The sequence below is a fragment of the Fistularia commersonii genome, chromosome 1, assembly GCF_037954325.1.
Source record: "Fistularia commersonii isolate RoL2024-O1a breed Wild chromosome 1, RoL_Fcom_v1.0, whole genome shotgun sequence".
In the NCBI taxonomy this organism is placed as follows: Eukaryota; Metazoa; Chordata; class Actinopteri; order Syngnathiformes; family Fistulariidae; genus Fistularia; species Fistularia commersonii.
In genome coordinates this window covers 2785823-2805264 of record NC_141284.1, presented here as the reverse complement: position 1 = coordinate 2805264, position 19442 = coordinate 2785823, and positions in this window count along the sequence as shown.

Genomic DNA, 19442 nt, shown 5'->3' with positions numbered 1-19442 from the left:
TCACTTGATTTTATTTCTTTTTTTTTGTTTGTTGTTTTTTTTTTTTTTCAATTCCTCCCAATTCTCAGACCAAAGACTTTTGAGTTCCATCGGCTGGTTTTTTTTCCTCCAGGATCCGAGTTCAGCAGGTAGAAAGAAAAAAAAAAAAAACTTCCGCCCCCATTTTCCGTCACTTCGGGACAAATCCGACTTTTCGCAGGTTTGAAACTTCGGTCATGTTTTTATTCTTTATTTCTTTTTTTTTGATTTTGTGATTTACTTTCCTAGCGCAGTTTCTGCCGAGGGGAAAGTGTCCTGCAGAAATGTCGATTTTGTCGAAACTGAATTCTTTTTTTTCCCTCAAACCTTTATTCTTTAAACGTGGCGCCGCAGGGAAGATCTGACGTTATCGAGAGATTCTGGTCTTCGTCAGTTTGCGACCAAAGATCGTCTTTGCCGAGTTCGGACGATAAACTTCTAAACTCAAATTCCCACAAAAAAAAAAAAAAAAAATTTAAAAAATTGCTCAATTTTTTATTTTTCTCCCAAAAATCAATTTTTTTCTTGTCAAAAAAAATGAAATAATCTACCGATTTTTTTTTTTTTTTTCCTCAGGATTTTAAAGCTTTGATTTCAGGAGGCTTTGATTTCTGCAGGACGTTGCCCGCAGTGGAGCTTTTATTGTGAAAAGACGGGCTGTTTCCTTCCTGACTGTTACATTTTCTTAAAACTCGCGAAAAAAAAAAAAAGAAAAACTATTTTCACCTCAGACGACGGTCAGAAACAACAAACTCCTTTTTTTTTTTTCTGTCGTTTTATAAACAGCTCACCGCCACCCGGGACTGTTACCATGGCAACCGACCGTCTAGCGTTGCTTCTGCCGTCGAACGACGAAAACATTTTGTTATTTAATACTTTTTTGTTTTTTTTTTTCTTAAAAAAAAAAAAAAAGCAGTTTCTGCAAAGTTTTATTTGCAGCAGGTTCGAGATGCTTGGGGAGGGAAGGGTGGGGGGGGGGGCCGGACGTGTTTCCGACCGTCCAATCAGGTGTCGCGTTGCTTCGGGGGGGCGTGTCGTGTCGTGGACGGAAGAGACGACTTTTAAGCGTAAAACTTAAAAAAAAAAAAAAACAAGTTTTAATAAAAGTGTATATGACCCCCCCTCCTTTTTCCCCCCCTCTTAAAAAAACCCCAAATCCCCCCCTGACAGCTCCAGCATGCATATTTGGTACATATTCCTGACTGTTGTTTTTTTGTGTATAAACAAAAAAAGAAAAAAAATGGAAAAAAAAAAATTGTAAACAAAAAAAAAAGGAGAAAAAAAGTTGAGTCTGTCGTTCGTCTGTCTGTCGGTGTTTTTTTTCTCAAGCGAGTCACTGCTGAGCAGCTGAGGAAGAGGAGGAGGAGGAGCCAAGACAAATAAAACACGTGGAAAGACGATGATGACGTTTGTCTGTTTTTATTGATTCAGAAAGCGAATAGAAATACAAAGAAATAAAAATCATTTTTCACCTTTGAAACCCAAATGTTGTTTTTTTTTGTCACTTCTTTTGCCCCCCCCCCCCAAACATTCATACATGACAATAAACAACTTTATTTATCCCGAAGGAAACGTAATAATATTAAATAATAGTAGAAAATTTTATTAACAGTAAAAAAGGGGAGAATAAGAAATACAAATAAACTATAAAGTGTCTAAAGTAACAGATCTTAGGTACCAAGTGAAAGATAAGGAGTGCACATGAAAATATATTGTTCATGTAGCTGTTATGAAATGAAATTTTGCACATATATACAGATAAATTATTACAATTTACAGTAAGTGGGTGAGATTTTTTTTTTTACATACATAAATGCATAAACATAAATAATGCATGCATACATATATTCTGCATGCATACATATATATATGTGTATACATTTATTTCTTCCCATGGAAACACATCAGATAACATACATGTATTTACACACATCTATACAAACATACACATAAAACATTTTTTAATATACATATACATACAGATATGCATAAACATTACAGTAAATAGTGTTTACCTATGGGTATACATATACATACATATCTTGATAGTGAACACAAACCAGATTTGTGCACCTTTCTGGTTTCCACGAAGGGTTAATTAACCCAGGTGGCTCACCTGGGTTAATTAACAATCAGAGAAGCTTCTAGAGAGACAAGCGGGTGGAAATGTTTGGAGACACCAGCAGGTAAAACAGTTTTTCTATTGATTGATTTTTATTTTGGGATAGTTTTATTTACTGTCTTGATTGGAAGAGTTTTGACAAATATTCAGTTAACTTTTGAAAGTGCTTGGAATCTATTGAAACCCCTGAGGTGTCTGGATGAAGTGACTCATGAGAAGGCGTGACAAAGTTTGAAAAAAGCAATCTGCTTTTGGAATTACGGACTTTGCAGTTTGGAATTCTTGAAATTGCTTAGCGGATTTACCGGTGTTGGTCGAATTTGACTGCAATTCTACACTTAATGAAGGATCTGCGTCCTTCATTGGTGGCATGAGTAGACTGTTGAAGTGTATGTGGGCAACTTGAGTGGAATGAATGTTTACATTCGTTTTGATTCGGATTTAAAAGACTTCAACTGATTATGCAAATTACTTTCGAGAGGAAAGATTTCAGTTAAAATTGCAAATGTCTGATTTAGAGTCTGAAGTGCAGAATGAAAAAAAAGAAAAGTTAATGGCTACTCGTTGAGGGACGCTTGGTGCTTTTACACGAAACAAAAAAGAAATTTATATAGAAGCGGAGTAGATTAGGAAACTGTGCGAAATTTTTATTGACACAATTTTCATTTTCAGAGTTTATTAAAATATGAATTTGAGAAGGAGGCCGACAATATTGATTGGTACAAGCCCCCCAAAAAATTCTTGATGATGCAAAGATGAAGAAGAGGAAGATGGTAATGTTTAAGCTATTAATGGGACAGTTAAGGATACAACTAAAGATAAGTATGTATCTATACATACATGTATATAAGTACATGTATAAATACGTGCGTGCGTACGTACGTACGTTCATACATGCACATATAGGTACGTATGTACGTGAGTATATACGTACGTATGTATCTACATACATGTTTATCTTTGAACCTATAAATATATGTATGTGTCTATATATGTACCTACATATGTATGTATGTATGTAAGTCAGTATGTACATATGTATGAACGTATGGGTTAGTATGTACGTATATACGTATGTATGTATAAAGAGATGTATATATATATAATATTATGTGTCTATAAATGTATGTATGTATGTATGTATGTATGTCTGTATGTATGTATTTGTGTATGTATATACAAATGTTTGTTTAAACATGTGTATATGTGTATGTATGTAAGTATGTATTAATATATGTATATACATATGTATGTATTTATGTAAGCATGTATGTATGTATTTATGTATGAATATATGTATGTATGTATGTATGTGTGAATGTAAGAACATTTGTGTTAATACATATGTATGTGGGTTTGTACATACATATCTTTACATACATATATATGTATATACGTATGTGTGTATGAATGCATATTTGTATGTTTGTATGTTTTTAAGTGGTGTATGTATGTATGTCTCTATACATTTGTATGTATGAATGTATGCATGTGAATGTATGTATGTTTACACATTTATGTGTGCGTATAGATGTAGGTTTGTATGTATGTATGGATATACCTATAAGTATATATGTCAGTGTATATATATGTAGGTACGTATGTAAATTGTATGTGTGTACATGTGTATATACATACATACAAACAAAGGTAGATACACACACAGATACAGACCATAAACCTACATACATGTATGTATATAAAAACATACATACAAATATATGTATATGAATACATAGATATACATTTATACATACATGTATATATGTATACATACTTATATACATACATACATATGTATCAATACAAAAATACATATATACGTACATAAGATATACTTAAATACATACGTATATCATACGTATCATACGTACGTACATACATTAGACATACTTACATACATGTGTATAGGAATACATACATATATACATACATAAGAAATATATACATACATAAGAAATATATACACACATACATACATATATACACATGCAAATATACATATATAAATACATATGTATATAAATACATACAAACGTACGTACGTAGCTATACATATACAGTCTTATATACAAACATACAAATATGCATACATACATACAAATGTACATACATACAAATATACACATGCATTAATACATACATACAAATGTATATGCATACATACATACATGTATAAATAAAAATACATACATAGATACATACATAGCTACATAGATTTATATGCATACATACATACATACACACATACAAACATACATACATACATACACACCCATATATACATATATACATACATACATATGTATATATATACATACAAAATATGTAGATACATACGTTCTTATATACATACATACATACATACATATATATACATACATTCAAACATATGTAGGTACACACATAAAGTCTTATATACAGACATACATACATAATATATATACATAAATACAGACATACGTGTATACACAAAAATACATACATACATGAATAGATTTATATGCATACATACATGCATACATACACATGCATACATACATACCTACAAATGTATAAACATACAAATGCATATATAAACACATGATAACATGTGTATATACATACATACAAACAAAGGTTGATACACACACGGATAGAAACTTATATACATACATACATACATATATATGTATGTAAATAAAAACATACATACATACATACGTATTTACATTAACAAATACATATGTTTATGAATACATACGTATATACAGACATAGATACATATGTATATGAATAAATACGTATATACATACATACATACATACATAAAAACATGCATATATACACATGCATAAATACATACATACATATGTACATACATATGTATATACATACATAAATACATACATACATACCTACATAAATACACATGCACATACATACATACATACATAAATACATACATACGTACATAAGACATACTTACATACACATGTATAGGAATACATACGTATAAACATACATACATACATATATACATACATACGTGTATACATTAAAAATACATACATACATACATAGATTTATATGCATACATACGCACATACATGCACCTGCATACATACATATATACAAATGCATATATACACACCGGCATACATGTGTATATACATACATACAAACAAAGGTATATACACATGGATACAGACTTATATACATACATACATGTATATGTATGTATATAAAAACATACATACATACATACACATGTATTTGAATACATACATACATACATACAGAAGATATACTTACATGCATATGTAAATACATACTTACATACATAAGACATATTTATATATATAAGTATAGCAATGCATACGTATTAACATACATACATACATATATACATACATAGATGGATATCCATACTTACATATAAACATACATACATACATATATACACCTGCATACGTACATACATACAAATGCATATATACACACATGCATACATGTGTATATACATACATACAAACAAAGGTAGATACACACACGGATACAGACTTATATACATACATACATATATATGTATGTATATAAAAACATACATACACACATATGTATATAAATACATACGTATATACATACATACATACATATGTGTATGAATCCATATGTATATACATACATATGTATATGAATCCACACGTATATACATACATGTGTATATGAATACATACATACATATATAAATACATAAGAAATACATACACACATACATTTATAAAAAAATACACACATATGTATATAGATACATGTATGTATTTCTTATGTATGTATATACGTATGTATGTATGTATGTTTTATTCATATATATATATATATATATAAATATGTATGTATGTATGTATGTATATATGCGTGTTTATGTATGTATGTAAGTATGTGTTTATGTATTTCCTATGTATGTATATCTGTATGTATGTATGTATGTTTATACGTATGTATTCCTATACATATATATGTAAGTATGTCTTATATACCCATGTATGTATGTATATATGCATGTGTATATATGTATGTAAGTATGTTTATAAGACTGTATATATGTAACCGAATATGTTCGTATGTATGTATATACATATGTATGCATGTTTGTATGTATGTAATTATATACGCCTGTGTATGTATGTATGTATGTGTGTGTGTATTTCTTATGTATGTATGTATATATGTATGTTTATACGTATATGTCCTATACATAGGTATGTCTTATGTATGTATGTTTGTATATACGTATGCATTCTTATACATATGTATGTATGTGTATATATACTTATGTATGAATATACATATGTATGTATGTTTTTGTATACATACATCCATATATATGTATGTATATACGCATGTATTCATATACAAATGTGTGTATATATGTTTTTATATACATACATATATATGTATGTATATAAGTCTGTATCCGTGTAATTTTCTACCTTTGTTTGTATGTAAGTATATACACATGTATGCATGTGTGTATATATGCATATGTATGTTTATACAATTGTATGTATGTATGTATGTATATATGTATTTATGCATATAAATCTATGTAAATATGTATTTTTTATACATGTATGTATGTATGTATGCATATAAATCTATGTATGTATGTATGTATTTTTATGTATACCCATATGTATGTAGGTATGTATGTATAAAAGACTCTATGTGTGTACCCACATATGTTTGCATGTATATATAAACATATTTATGTATATATGTATGTATGTGTTTATGGATTTCTTATGTATGTATGTATGTATGTATTTATGCATTTGTATACATGTATGTATGTATGTGTGTACATGTGTATGTATGTATGTATGTTTGTATGTATGTATTTATGTATGCATATAAATCTATGTATTTATGTATGTTTTTTGTATACACGTATGTATGTATGTATCCATGTGTATGTTTGTATGTCGGTACGTATGTATGTATGTATATATGTATGTATATAAGACTATATATGTGTACCTACATATGTTTGTAGGTATTTACATATATATCTATGTATGTACATATGTATGTATGTATATATGCATGTGTATATATGTATGTACATTTGTATGCATGTGTGTATGTATTTCTTATGTATGTATATACGTATGTATCCATGTATGTATGTTTATATGTTTGAATTCCTATGTTTGTATATGTAAGTATGTCTTATTGATCTATATATATGTATGTATGTATTGTTTATGTATGAACGTATGTATGTATGTATGAATGTGTGTATGCACATATGTATATATGTATATATGTATGTATATAAGACTGAATATGTGTTCCTACGTATTTGTTGGTATGTATGTACATATGTATGTCTGTATATAAGACTGTGTGTGTACCTTCATATGTTTGTATGTATGTATATACATATATATGTATGCATATGTTCGTATGTATGTGTGTATGTATTTCTTAGGTATTTATCAATGTATGTATGTCTGTTTGTATGTATGTTTATACGTATGTATTCCTGTTTGTATATGTAAGTATGTCTTATGAATCTATATATGTATGTTGTATGTATGCATGTATGTATGAATACAGGCATGTATGTATGGATGTATGTTTGTATGTATTTCTTATGTATGTATGTACATATGTATAAATGTATCTATGTGTGTATTTATTTCTTATGTATGTATGTTTATACGTATGTATTTCTATACATGTGTATGTAAGTATGTCATATGTATGCATGTATGTATGTATACATGTATGTATATATGCATGTGTATATATGTATATATGTATGTACATATATATGTATGTATGTATATATGTTTGTATATAAGAGTGTATGTGTGAACCTAAATTTGTTTGTATGTATGTATATATGTATGTATGTAAGTATGTATGTATATATGCGTGTGAATGTATGTATGTATGTTTGTATGTATTTCTTATGTATTTATATATGTATGTATGTATGTTTATACGTTTGATTCCTATACATATGTATTTAAGTATTTCGTATGTATGTATGTATGTATTTGTATGTATGTATGTATGTCTATATACATATATTTGTAAGTATGTCTTATGTATGTATGTATGTATGTATATACGTATGTATTCATATTCATATGTATGTATGTATGTATGTATATAGGTATGTATTCACATATAAATGTATGTATGTATGTATATATATACGTATGTGTTCATATACATGTATATGTATGTATGTTTTTATATACATTCATATATATGTATGTATGTATATAAGCCTGTATCCATGTGTGTATCTACCTTTATTTTTATGTATATATACACATTTATGCATGTGTGTATATATGCATGTGTATGTTTATTCAATTGTATATATGTATGTATGCAGGTGTATGTTCGTATGTGTGTATGTATGTATGCATATAAATCTATTTATGTATTTTTATGTATGTATGTATGTATGTATGTGGTTATATATTTATGTATGTATGTATGTATGCATGTATGCATATAAATCTATATATGTATATATGTATTTTTTATGTATACACGTATGTATGTAGGTATGTATATAAGTCTTCATATAAGACCATGTGTGTGTATGTGTTTGCATGTATGTAGGCATATGAATCTATGGATGTAAGTGTTTTTGTTTGTATGCATGTATGTATTTTGTATGTATACACGTATGTATGTATGTATGTATTTATGTGTGTATCCATTTATATACATATATATATAAGTATGTATGAATGTACATATATACATATATATGTAAGTGTGTCCTATGTAAGTATGTATGTAAGAATGTTTGTGTGAATTTTTTATACATATAAATACGCATGTATGTATATATTATGTACATAAGTCTGTATGTGTGTTTATCTATGTATGTTTGTATGTATGTATATATAAATGTTTGTACGTATGTATGTTTGTATGTATGTATGTATGAATATGTGATTGTATATATGTATGTATATATGCATTTTTGCATCTATATATAAATATGTATGTATGTATATACCTATATGCATATGTATGTTTGTATGTATGTATGAATGCATGTATGTATGTATGTAGTATGTATGCATTTTTTATATGCACACATACATTTGTAAGTGTGTACGTAAATAATTATAAGCCTGTATGTGTGTGTGTATCCATGTATGTTTCTATGTTTTTATATATGTATGTATGTATGTATGTATGGGATACATGCATGTTTGCATGTGTATATAAATATTTATCTATGTATAAACCTATATATGTATGTATGTATATATGCATTTGTATGTTCATATGTATGTTTGTATGTGCATGTGTGTGTATGTATGTATTCAGATGTATTTATGTTAATACATTTATATGTATGTATGTGTGCATGTGTATATATATATGCATGTAGGTATGTATGTCTGTATTTATATACATATAAACATAGCACGTATGTATGTATATATGTATGCATGAATGCATATTGTATATACGTATGTATTTATATACATATGTATGCAAGTAGGTATGTGTGTATGTGTGTATTAATGCACATATGTATGTATGTAAGTATTTACATACATTTTTATGTTTGTATGTATGTAAGTATGTCTTATGTATGTATGCATGTCTGTATGTACATATATATTTGTGTATGTATGTATGCATATGAATCTGTATGTATTTAAGTGCATTTGTATGTAAGAATGTATGTACTTTCTATGTATTTCTGTATGTATTTCTGTATGTATGTATGTATGTATGTATATATGCATGTATGCATGTGTATAAAAATCTATGTATGTACCTATTTTATGTATGTATGTGTATATGCATGTGTATGTGCGTATATCATATGCAAGTATGTATATATGTATGTATGCAGCATGTCTATATGTATTTATATACATACATGTATATGTATATATGTATGTATATAAGTCTGTATGTGTGTGTGTATCAACGTATGCTAGTATGTATGTATTTACATATGTATGTATGTATGGCATGTGTTTGCATGTGCATCTATGTATATTTGCATGTGAATGTATGTATATACATTTCTATATATGTGTGTATATACCTAGGTATGTATCTATGGATGCATGTTTATATGTAAGTATGTATGTATGTATGTATGTATTTATATAAAATATGTGTATACATATGTATGCATATAAATCTGTATGGGTTTTGGAATCTACGTATGCTTGTATATAAGTATGCATGTATATACATAATATATCTGTGTATATGTATGTTTTTAACTGAGTGTATGTATGCATGCACCTATGTATTTCTGTATGGATGTGACCGTATGTATGTTTATATATTTGTATGTGTATGTACCTACATATGTATTTATGCATGTTTTTATGTGTATGTTTGTATTTATATTCATACATATGTATGTATATGTGTATGTATGTTTGCATATACATATATATGTATGTGTGTTTATACATTTGTTTGCATGTATCAATGTATATGCATGTGTATGTCCGTATGTCTATGCTTATGTAAGCATGTACATGTTGTAGGCTTGGGCGGTAAATGGCCAGTGGAACCCCTGAATCCTTTCAGAATGATGATGATGATGACGACTGTTGGAGCTTCTCCTGCTTCTGTTGAATGATTGTAAAATGTTGTATTCAATGTGTGACACTGACCTGTGCTGTTACGCTACCAGTGCATACGTTCTCTAACTGTTAGCCACCCCTGGCTTCACACTGTTGCCTGTGAAATTAAAGCCATATTTGAAAGTGTCCCTTGTCTGTAACTCTGGTTATTACAAGCTATTATTACAAACACAGTATTTGTGTGTTTATGCATGTACTGTACATATATACATGTGTATGTCGATAAGACATACAGACATATTGATACACTTACAAGCATACCGCATTCATGCACACATCTTTTCCTTTCGGTTTTTCCCTTCAGGAGTCGCCACAGCGAATCAACTCTCTCCATCTAACCCTCTTCTCTGTATCCTTCTCTCACATACCGACAACCTTCATATCCTCTTTCAATGCATCCATCAATCTTCTCCTTGGGCACACAAAAGTAAACACATCCAGGACCAATGAATTTACCAGGTCATTTATAATTTCTTTGTTCCTACAGTTCGTTGTCACCTCACGAGACGGCGCCGCCGCCGACCACTCGATGGCCAGCATCGCCGTTGTGCGGCTTCACACAGGAAGTTTTCCACGAGAAGCGACAACAGGCCGCAACGGCCATCTTGTAAAAATATTATTTTTGGTCAGGCAAAATATCTGCCCATGTGCGGAGGCGTGCGGTGAGGTTCGGCTGCAAAAAAACACACTGGACAGGTTTTTTTATTTTCATTATTGTTTTATTCAGTACTATTCAGTCAGTACTACAAGGGCGCCAATACTTTCAGAGAGTTGGTACTTCTGGGAGTCAAAACTTCCAGGGAGTCAGTACTTCCAGTCCCATGTAAATAAGGACATGAACCGCCCGTCCCGCAAGTGACAGTGGGTTTCCATGGTGACGGGGCTCCATCTGCACAATGAGAAGACAAACCACTGGATGCCATTTTTACCTGCACTTTACAGGAAGAGGATGAAGATGAAGAGGAGCAAAACGATGATGAAGATGGTTGTCCCTCACCAGGAAGTCGGTGTGTGATCGAGTTTTAATCCCAATCAATAACCAACTATTGTTATACTTACTGTGTGTGTGTGTGTGTATGTGCACGTTTGTGTGGTTAAGCTGCCGTTTCACATATTTGTTCTTCAATTCATTCATTCATTATTATTCATCTCGCTCTCTCAAGACTTGAAATCAATCTGAACGTTGGAGAGGAAAAATGTTGTTAACTGTGAAATATGCTCTCAATTATTTTCCGTTTTATTTTGAAGGGCCAGTCCCAGCTTCCGGTCTGTCTGTTGTGTTTTTATTTGCATGAAAATAAACTTAACTTCTACCAGTTCTGCAAAGCAAGAGACGTGTCACACATATTATTCCTCCGTAAAAGACCCAGCCGGTATAATCACGGTGCTAAGAAATGCAGAGGAAGTCATGAGTGATGATCTTCTCAGAGCGATGGTGCTAAAGGGACTTCCAGAATCGTTCAAACCGTTTGCAGTTCATGTGACTCAAAGTGAAGAAAAGCTAAAATTTGCTGATTTTAAAACGAGATTGCGTTCATATGAAGACACCGAAAAACCCTGCGCTCACGTGTCAGATAATGTTATGAAAGCGAACAGGAAAGTAAATGACGCAATGACAAAAACAAAATGGTGGAGATGGTGTGCTTTAAATGTGGTGTGAAGGGGCACAAAGCAAGAACATGCCAAAGAAGACAGTGGTGTGTTTTTTTTTTTTGCATCCAAAGAGTCCAAAGAGTGAACAAGCTCGACAAGCCGCAGGAGAGGGAAACACATCGTATGTTTTCTTGACCGAAGAGCGGACATCGTTCCCACATCATCACAGATGAGACGAAGTTCAATGAAGGAAAAGACGTGGTCAAAATGAGTGACGGTACTGTATTTCCTATTAATGCGCAGAACAAACTTTACTACCTATTTACAGCAGATGAAAGTAATGACAAATGCAAAGGGTGTTTTGATTTACAAACATGGCATGACATTTTCGGCCGTTGTAATTATAGCCATGTACAAAAGTTGACGAAAGTGGTTGATGGTAATCAAAGGGAAAACTGAAAAACCTGTATCACCATGTGAAGTGTGTATTCAAGGGAAGTTTGTGCAGATCAGAAACAGAAGTGTTTGATTTAGTGCATCCAGATCTGGCAGGTCCGGTAGAGCCCACATCTGCATTGTCCTTTACTGATGATTATTCCGGTACAATTATTGTGTACTTTCTCAAAGAAAAGAGTGGTACAGTGAGAGCCACAGAGATTCTTAGCAGACATTTACCCTTATGGGAAGATTAAATGTACGAGACCTGACAATGGTACTGAGTTTATGTCAAGAGTACCAAGGACTAATGACTAAACGGGGTGTTAGACATGAAACGTCAGCGAAACTGGAGGACTTTATTGGACGTGGCGAGGTGGATGTTACTAGGAAGCAACCGACCCAAAACATTGTGGACCTTTGCAGTGCAGACGGCGGCGGCGGTCAGGAACCCATGCTTTAATAATCGGACGAAGCAGACGGCTTACTTTATGTTGACGGGAAAGAAACCAAATGTGTCACGAATGCAAAAGCACAAGAAAAAGAAACTTGACTCAAGAGGTGAGAAGGGAGTTTTCATTGGATATGACAAAAATAGTCCAGTTTATGAGATAACAACTTTATTAATCCTGAAGGAAATTGTTGTGCCAGAGTTTCAAGTAAAAACATAACAGTAATAGATAATAGTGGAAAGGAGGAAGAATAAGAAATATAATGAAATATAAATTGTCTTAGCTGTTAGCAGTAACTACAAAGATTGAGATTCCCTGCGGCTGAGGGAAGAGGAATTAAAAAGTTTTTATTGTCTTTATTATCCAAATAGTGAAAGAGTACTAAAACACAGACTGCTTCATCTCCAGACAGAGATGAGCTCAGACCAGGATGATGATCAGTTAGACTCAGGGAGACCAAACAGAAAGTCACAGAAAACAACAGAAAAACAAACAGAAACAACACTTTTACCCTCACACAGCTCCCCCAAGGTGAGCGTGCAGTGGGGGGGGGAAGGCCAGTTTATGCACTAAAAAGAAATGAAGATGGCACAAACAAATATTAAGCTTGTTATGTTGCTCGTTATGTTTTGAGGAAACGTTTTCTCCGACAGCAAATATGACAAGTGTGTTAATGCAGAAATCAGTTCGGGAAATTTGTTACGACGCCAAATGGACGTAAAGACAGCCTATCTTCGTGCACCCATAGATTGTGAGCTCTATGTAGAACAAGCAGAAGGGTGTGAAGGAACAAATACAAAACAGAAGCTGGTGTGTAAACTGGAAAAGTCACTATACGGCCTTAAACGGGCAGGTCGTAACTGGAATCTGATGCTCCGTTCTTACTTGATTGACTTTATTCAGAATGAAGCAGATCATCGTGTCGACGTCAGAGAAAAGCAAAATGACAAAGTGGTCGTCATGATATGGGTAGATGATTTAATCATCGCTGCGAGTGATGAGGAAGTCATGAAAGAGGTGAAAATCACGCTTACAGCTAGATTTAAAATGAAGGACTCGGGCAAACTGACATATTTTCTGGGTTTTGATTTTGATCAGTCAGAAGAGTGTGTTAAGATGTCACAAAGACAACATGTGGAAAGGTAGCCCTGCAGGATCGTCCAACACAAGAGAGGCTGGAAGATGTTATGACAAAGCCTGCATGACAGTTTCAGTTGTTGAATTCAAAGTTGTTGTTTGGGTCATGAGTATTTTATTTTGATTTAAATGGGCAAAGATACCAGTAATATGAGAGCGAGTGGGGGTGTCGAGGGGAACTCGCAGATCTACTGCACAGAAAACCTCTGACAACAAAAAACAAATAAATCCAAGCAGCCAAAGATCTGGATCTTCTGGTGAACAGAATCCACGGCGTTTTAGAAAAACAAAAATTAGTGATATGGTGCGCGCGCGTGTGTGTGTGTGTGTGTGTGTGTGTGTGTGTGTGTGTGTGTGTGTGTGTGTGTGTGTGACGGAACCTCTGGAGGTGCATCAACCTGAGGAAGGAGGTGGAGCAGATGAAGTGGTCAGGATGTCCAAGCAGCGCTTCTCTGCCTCTCATGCGAGCAGCTGAGCTTCAGATGAAGGACACACACACACACAAACACACACACACACACACGCACACGCACACACACACACACACACACGTGCTGTTCTGTCTCCTCGAGGCCACCTCACCCAGCCGGTGTCTGGAGACTTTTTGTGTGTGTGTGCGTGTGTGTGTGTGTGTGTGTGACTCAGGTCTGAGTCACAGCTGAGTCACTTGGTCGGCGTCCGAGTCGCCAGCCATGTTCCTCGTCCTGAACGCTACAACCTCCTCGTTGTTGTTGCCAAGTCGACGTTCCTACAAGATGATTCGGTCTCCTGAAGCTCCATGAAGCAGCTCCTGCGGACGTCTCCGTCCACCAGGGGTCCGTGGACGGCCTTCACCTTCAGCTGGAGCAAAGCCTGGACCTCAGGCTCAAATCATGAGGGATCTGAAGACCTGCAGGACCTGAAGATCCAGAGGATCTGAAAGACCTGAACATGTGGAAGACCTTTAGAACCGAAGGATGTTGAAAAACCGGATGACTAAGAGGATCTGGAGACACGGAGGATCTGTAGGACCCGAAGGTCTGGAGAAATGAAGATACCTGGAGGACGTGGAAGTCCTTTATGAGCTGAAGATGTTGAAAACCTGGTGGACTTGAAGAAACAAAGGTCCTGGAGACCTGGATGACCTGAAGGGGTGGAAGATCCGGAGATGAGACAAAGATCTTCACCTCACCCGGTGAGCAGATGCTAACGGTCTTTGGCTAACATCCAGCTAAATCTGCTAGCCGCCGCTGTTAGCATCGTCACTTCGTCACCACTGACGCAGCTAATCAATGTTAGCCTCTTTAGCTTTTGTTTTTTGGTCCCAATGTGTGTGACTCACACACACACACACTGTGTGAGTTAAAACATATTTGTTTATATGTGTGTGTAACACTTGTGCTTTTGCAAAGTAGGAAAATTAAAAACGTCAGCAGCGGTTGCAGGACAGACGCCCGTAAACAGCAGACGGGATGGACCAATAGCGCCGCCCGTTTGGATCCCGACCGACCAATCAGAAGGCCCCAGAGTTTGTGTTTAAAAACCTCCGGACTGGAACCGGACCATAAACAGAGCAGGGGATACGATAAATAGTCAAAAAAAAGAACTTTAAAAATAGCAGCGCTGACAGGAATCTACAACATCAACACACACACACACACACACATCTGTATAAAAAAACACACACACCCAGAAGGACGAGAACCAGGAGGGTTGGGTTGAGTGTGTCTCTGCCAGAACCAACATCCTCACCTGTTGCCTCAAGAGTCAACATGCATCAAAGCTGCCGGGGCTACACACACACACACACACACACACACACACACACACACACACACACACACACACACCACCTTTTGCAGAGTGTGCAGGTTCCTCTGCGGTCGCCAACCCGCTGGGAACCAACCGTTTCACAAGGCTGAACTGTTGAACCGGGCCCGCGCGTGTGTGTGTGTGTGTGTGTGTGTGTGTGTGTGTGTGTGTGTGTGTGTGTGTGTTCTGGCCCTGCTGCCTGAAGCTGCGAACCAGCTGAGAAGATGTAAACAAAGAGGTTCTGTCGGCCGGGGAGCCGAAAAGGACCAGGATGTGGTTCTGTCACGGCTCCAGGACAGGAGCCTCGGCCTGATGATAAACATCTGGACGGCGTGGAAGCAGAAGGAGGAGAAGAAGAAGGATGGAGGAGAAGGAAGGAGGAGGAGAAGGTTGGAGGAGAAGGTGTGGGAGTGGAAGGGGGGGGTCGCAATAACGACAGCGGCGGCAAAAAAGTGATATGTTAAAACAAAGAACATACACAACACATCAAGAACCTTCAAGAAGCCTCCATGGCGTCCTGGAGCTTCTCTCCTGCTGCTCCTCAGCTGGACCAACACACCGAGGAGGAGGTGAGGGTTTGTAGAAGAAGACAAACGTGAGCGCAGACACACACGGCAGCTGCTTCCTCCTCCTCCTCTCTTTCAGTGGCCTCTGGAAAACTACTGAGGAACACACTCCCGACAGACGCCTCATTGTCACCTAGAAGAAAAAAAACAGGCTAAATCACTTTAGATTCTGTTGAAAGTATATTTAGCAGCGCACACACACACACACACACACACACACACACACACACACACACACACACACAAAGTAACAACGAGGTGCCTCACATTTGGTGTCACACTGGTTTTCACTCACAGGAGAAACAATACTCTCGCTTGATTTGACCAAAACTAAAAAAAAACGGCGGCGGGCGGCGGCCGGTAATTATGTCATGGCCGCTAATAGACCCCCGGTGTGTCAGCGGGTTATTCGCAGCGTCCCCATTGGCCGGCTGGCCGCGAGCCCGCCGCTGTTTGACCAGGGCGAGCGGCGGGCGGGCGCGAGGTCAGGGGCGTGTCAGCCAGCGGCGGGAAGTGCGGTCGAGAATGTGCTCGGTCATGTTAGTAAAGACAGAGCTGACCTCGCTGCCGCTGTCAATGGCCCCCCTGTTAACTGACACACACACACACACACACACACACACACACACACACACACAATGTTCTACTCACCTGAATGGAGGCCAGTGTGCTGCAGGGCGGGAACACGTTCTGCTGCAAAAACACAGTGAGGGATGAGAGGGGAAGACGAAAGGACGTGCTTTGAGACATCCGTACACACACACACACACACACACACACACACACACACACAGAAAAAGCATCTTTTTTTTCTAAGACGCCGCATCCACGACAGGAACCGCAGAAGATCCGGTGTTCTACTTCTGTGAGGAGACACTGAGGAGCGGCACGTTCTCACGTTCAGCTCCTGAGGAAACTGTGAAAAAGGTTTTAACAAAAAATGTAAAAAAAAAAAATCTAAAATAGAAAAAAATCAAAAATAATAATTAAAAAAAAATCTGACAATCAGCAAAAATAATGATGTGAAATTTTTAAAAAGTGCAACAAAACTAAATGTGATCAAAAATAAAAAAATCAGAAAAAGGCATACTTTCAAAGTCTAAAAAAAACAAAAAAAAAAATCAAGAATACACACTCGCGCTCTCTCTCTCTCTCTCTCTCTCACACACACACACACACACACACACACACACACACACACACACACACACACACACACACACACACACACACACACACACACCAAATCCACGACAGAAGCCGCAGAAGAACCAGGGGTCTATTTGTGAGTGGAGACACTGAGGAGCAGCACCTTCTCACATTCGGCTCCTGAAGAACCCACAAATTTTTTTATTTTTTTTTTAATTCTGTAAAATAAAATTAAAAAAAAAAAAAAAAAAAAAGTCTTCATGATCAGCAAAATTGATGACCTGAAATCAGAAAAACCACAGCGAAACAATTAATTTAAAAGGAAAAAAAAGAATTGCCCCAAAATAAAGATGAATGTTCTCATGTTCGGCTCCTGAACAATCAGTGAAAAGTTGTTTTTTTTGAAAAATATTTTAAAATGAAATTGAAAAATTCAAAAGTCTTCATGATGAGCAAAATTAAATACCTGAAATTGAAAAAAAAATCTCCTCACACTTACAAATTGAAAGACTTGAAGAAAGAAGTGAAAAAAAAATTGTACAAAACTCACAGTCAGTTGAACTAATTACCTGAAATAAAAAAAAAAACTGAAACAAAATAAAACTTGAGAGGAAAAAAAAAATCCCCCAAATAAAGATAAATGTTCTCACATTTGGCTCCAAAGGAACGAGTGAATTTTTTTTTTAAATATTTCAAAATAAAATTTTCAAAAATTGAAAAGTCTTGACGATCAGCTAAATTGATGACCTGAAATTGAAAAAACTGCAACAAAAAAAAAAAATGTAGAAAAAATAAAATTCCCAAAACAAAGATATACTCACACACACATTGAAAAATGTGAAAAAAAATTGCACAAATCTCACAATCTGCAGAAATAATGACCTGAAACAAAACAATAAAATTTAAAAAAGGAACAAGAATCCTCCCCAAAGTAAAGACGAACGTTCTCACATTCGGCTCCAGAGCAACCGGTGAAAAGGCTGGGAAAAAAAAAAAAATCTGATGAATAGCAAAAAATAATGACCTGAAATGCAAAAATGCAACAAAAAAAATGAAATGAAAAAAAAAAAAAAAAAAAGAAATCTGATGAATAGCAAAAAATAATGACCTGAAATGCAAAAATGCAACAAAAAAAATGAAATTAAAAAAAAAAAAAAAAAAAGAAATCTGATGAATAGCAAAAAATAATGACCTGAAATGCAAAAATGCAACAAAAAAAATGAAATTAAAAACCAAAAAAAAAAAAAAAAGAAATCTGATGAATAGCAAAAAATAATGACCTGAAATGCAAAAATGCAACAAAAAAAATGAAATTAAAAACCAAAAAAAAAAAAAAAGAAATCTGATGAATAGCAAAAAATAATGACCTGAAACGCAAAAATGCAACAAAAAAATGAAATTAAAAAACAAAAAAAAAAAAAAAAGAAATCTGATGAATAGCAAAAAATAATGACCTGAAATGCAAAAATGCAACAAAAAAATTAAATTAAAAAACAAACTAAAAAACTAACATTTTCTGACCCATGGCAGGCTG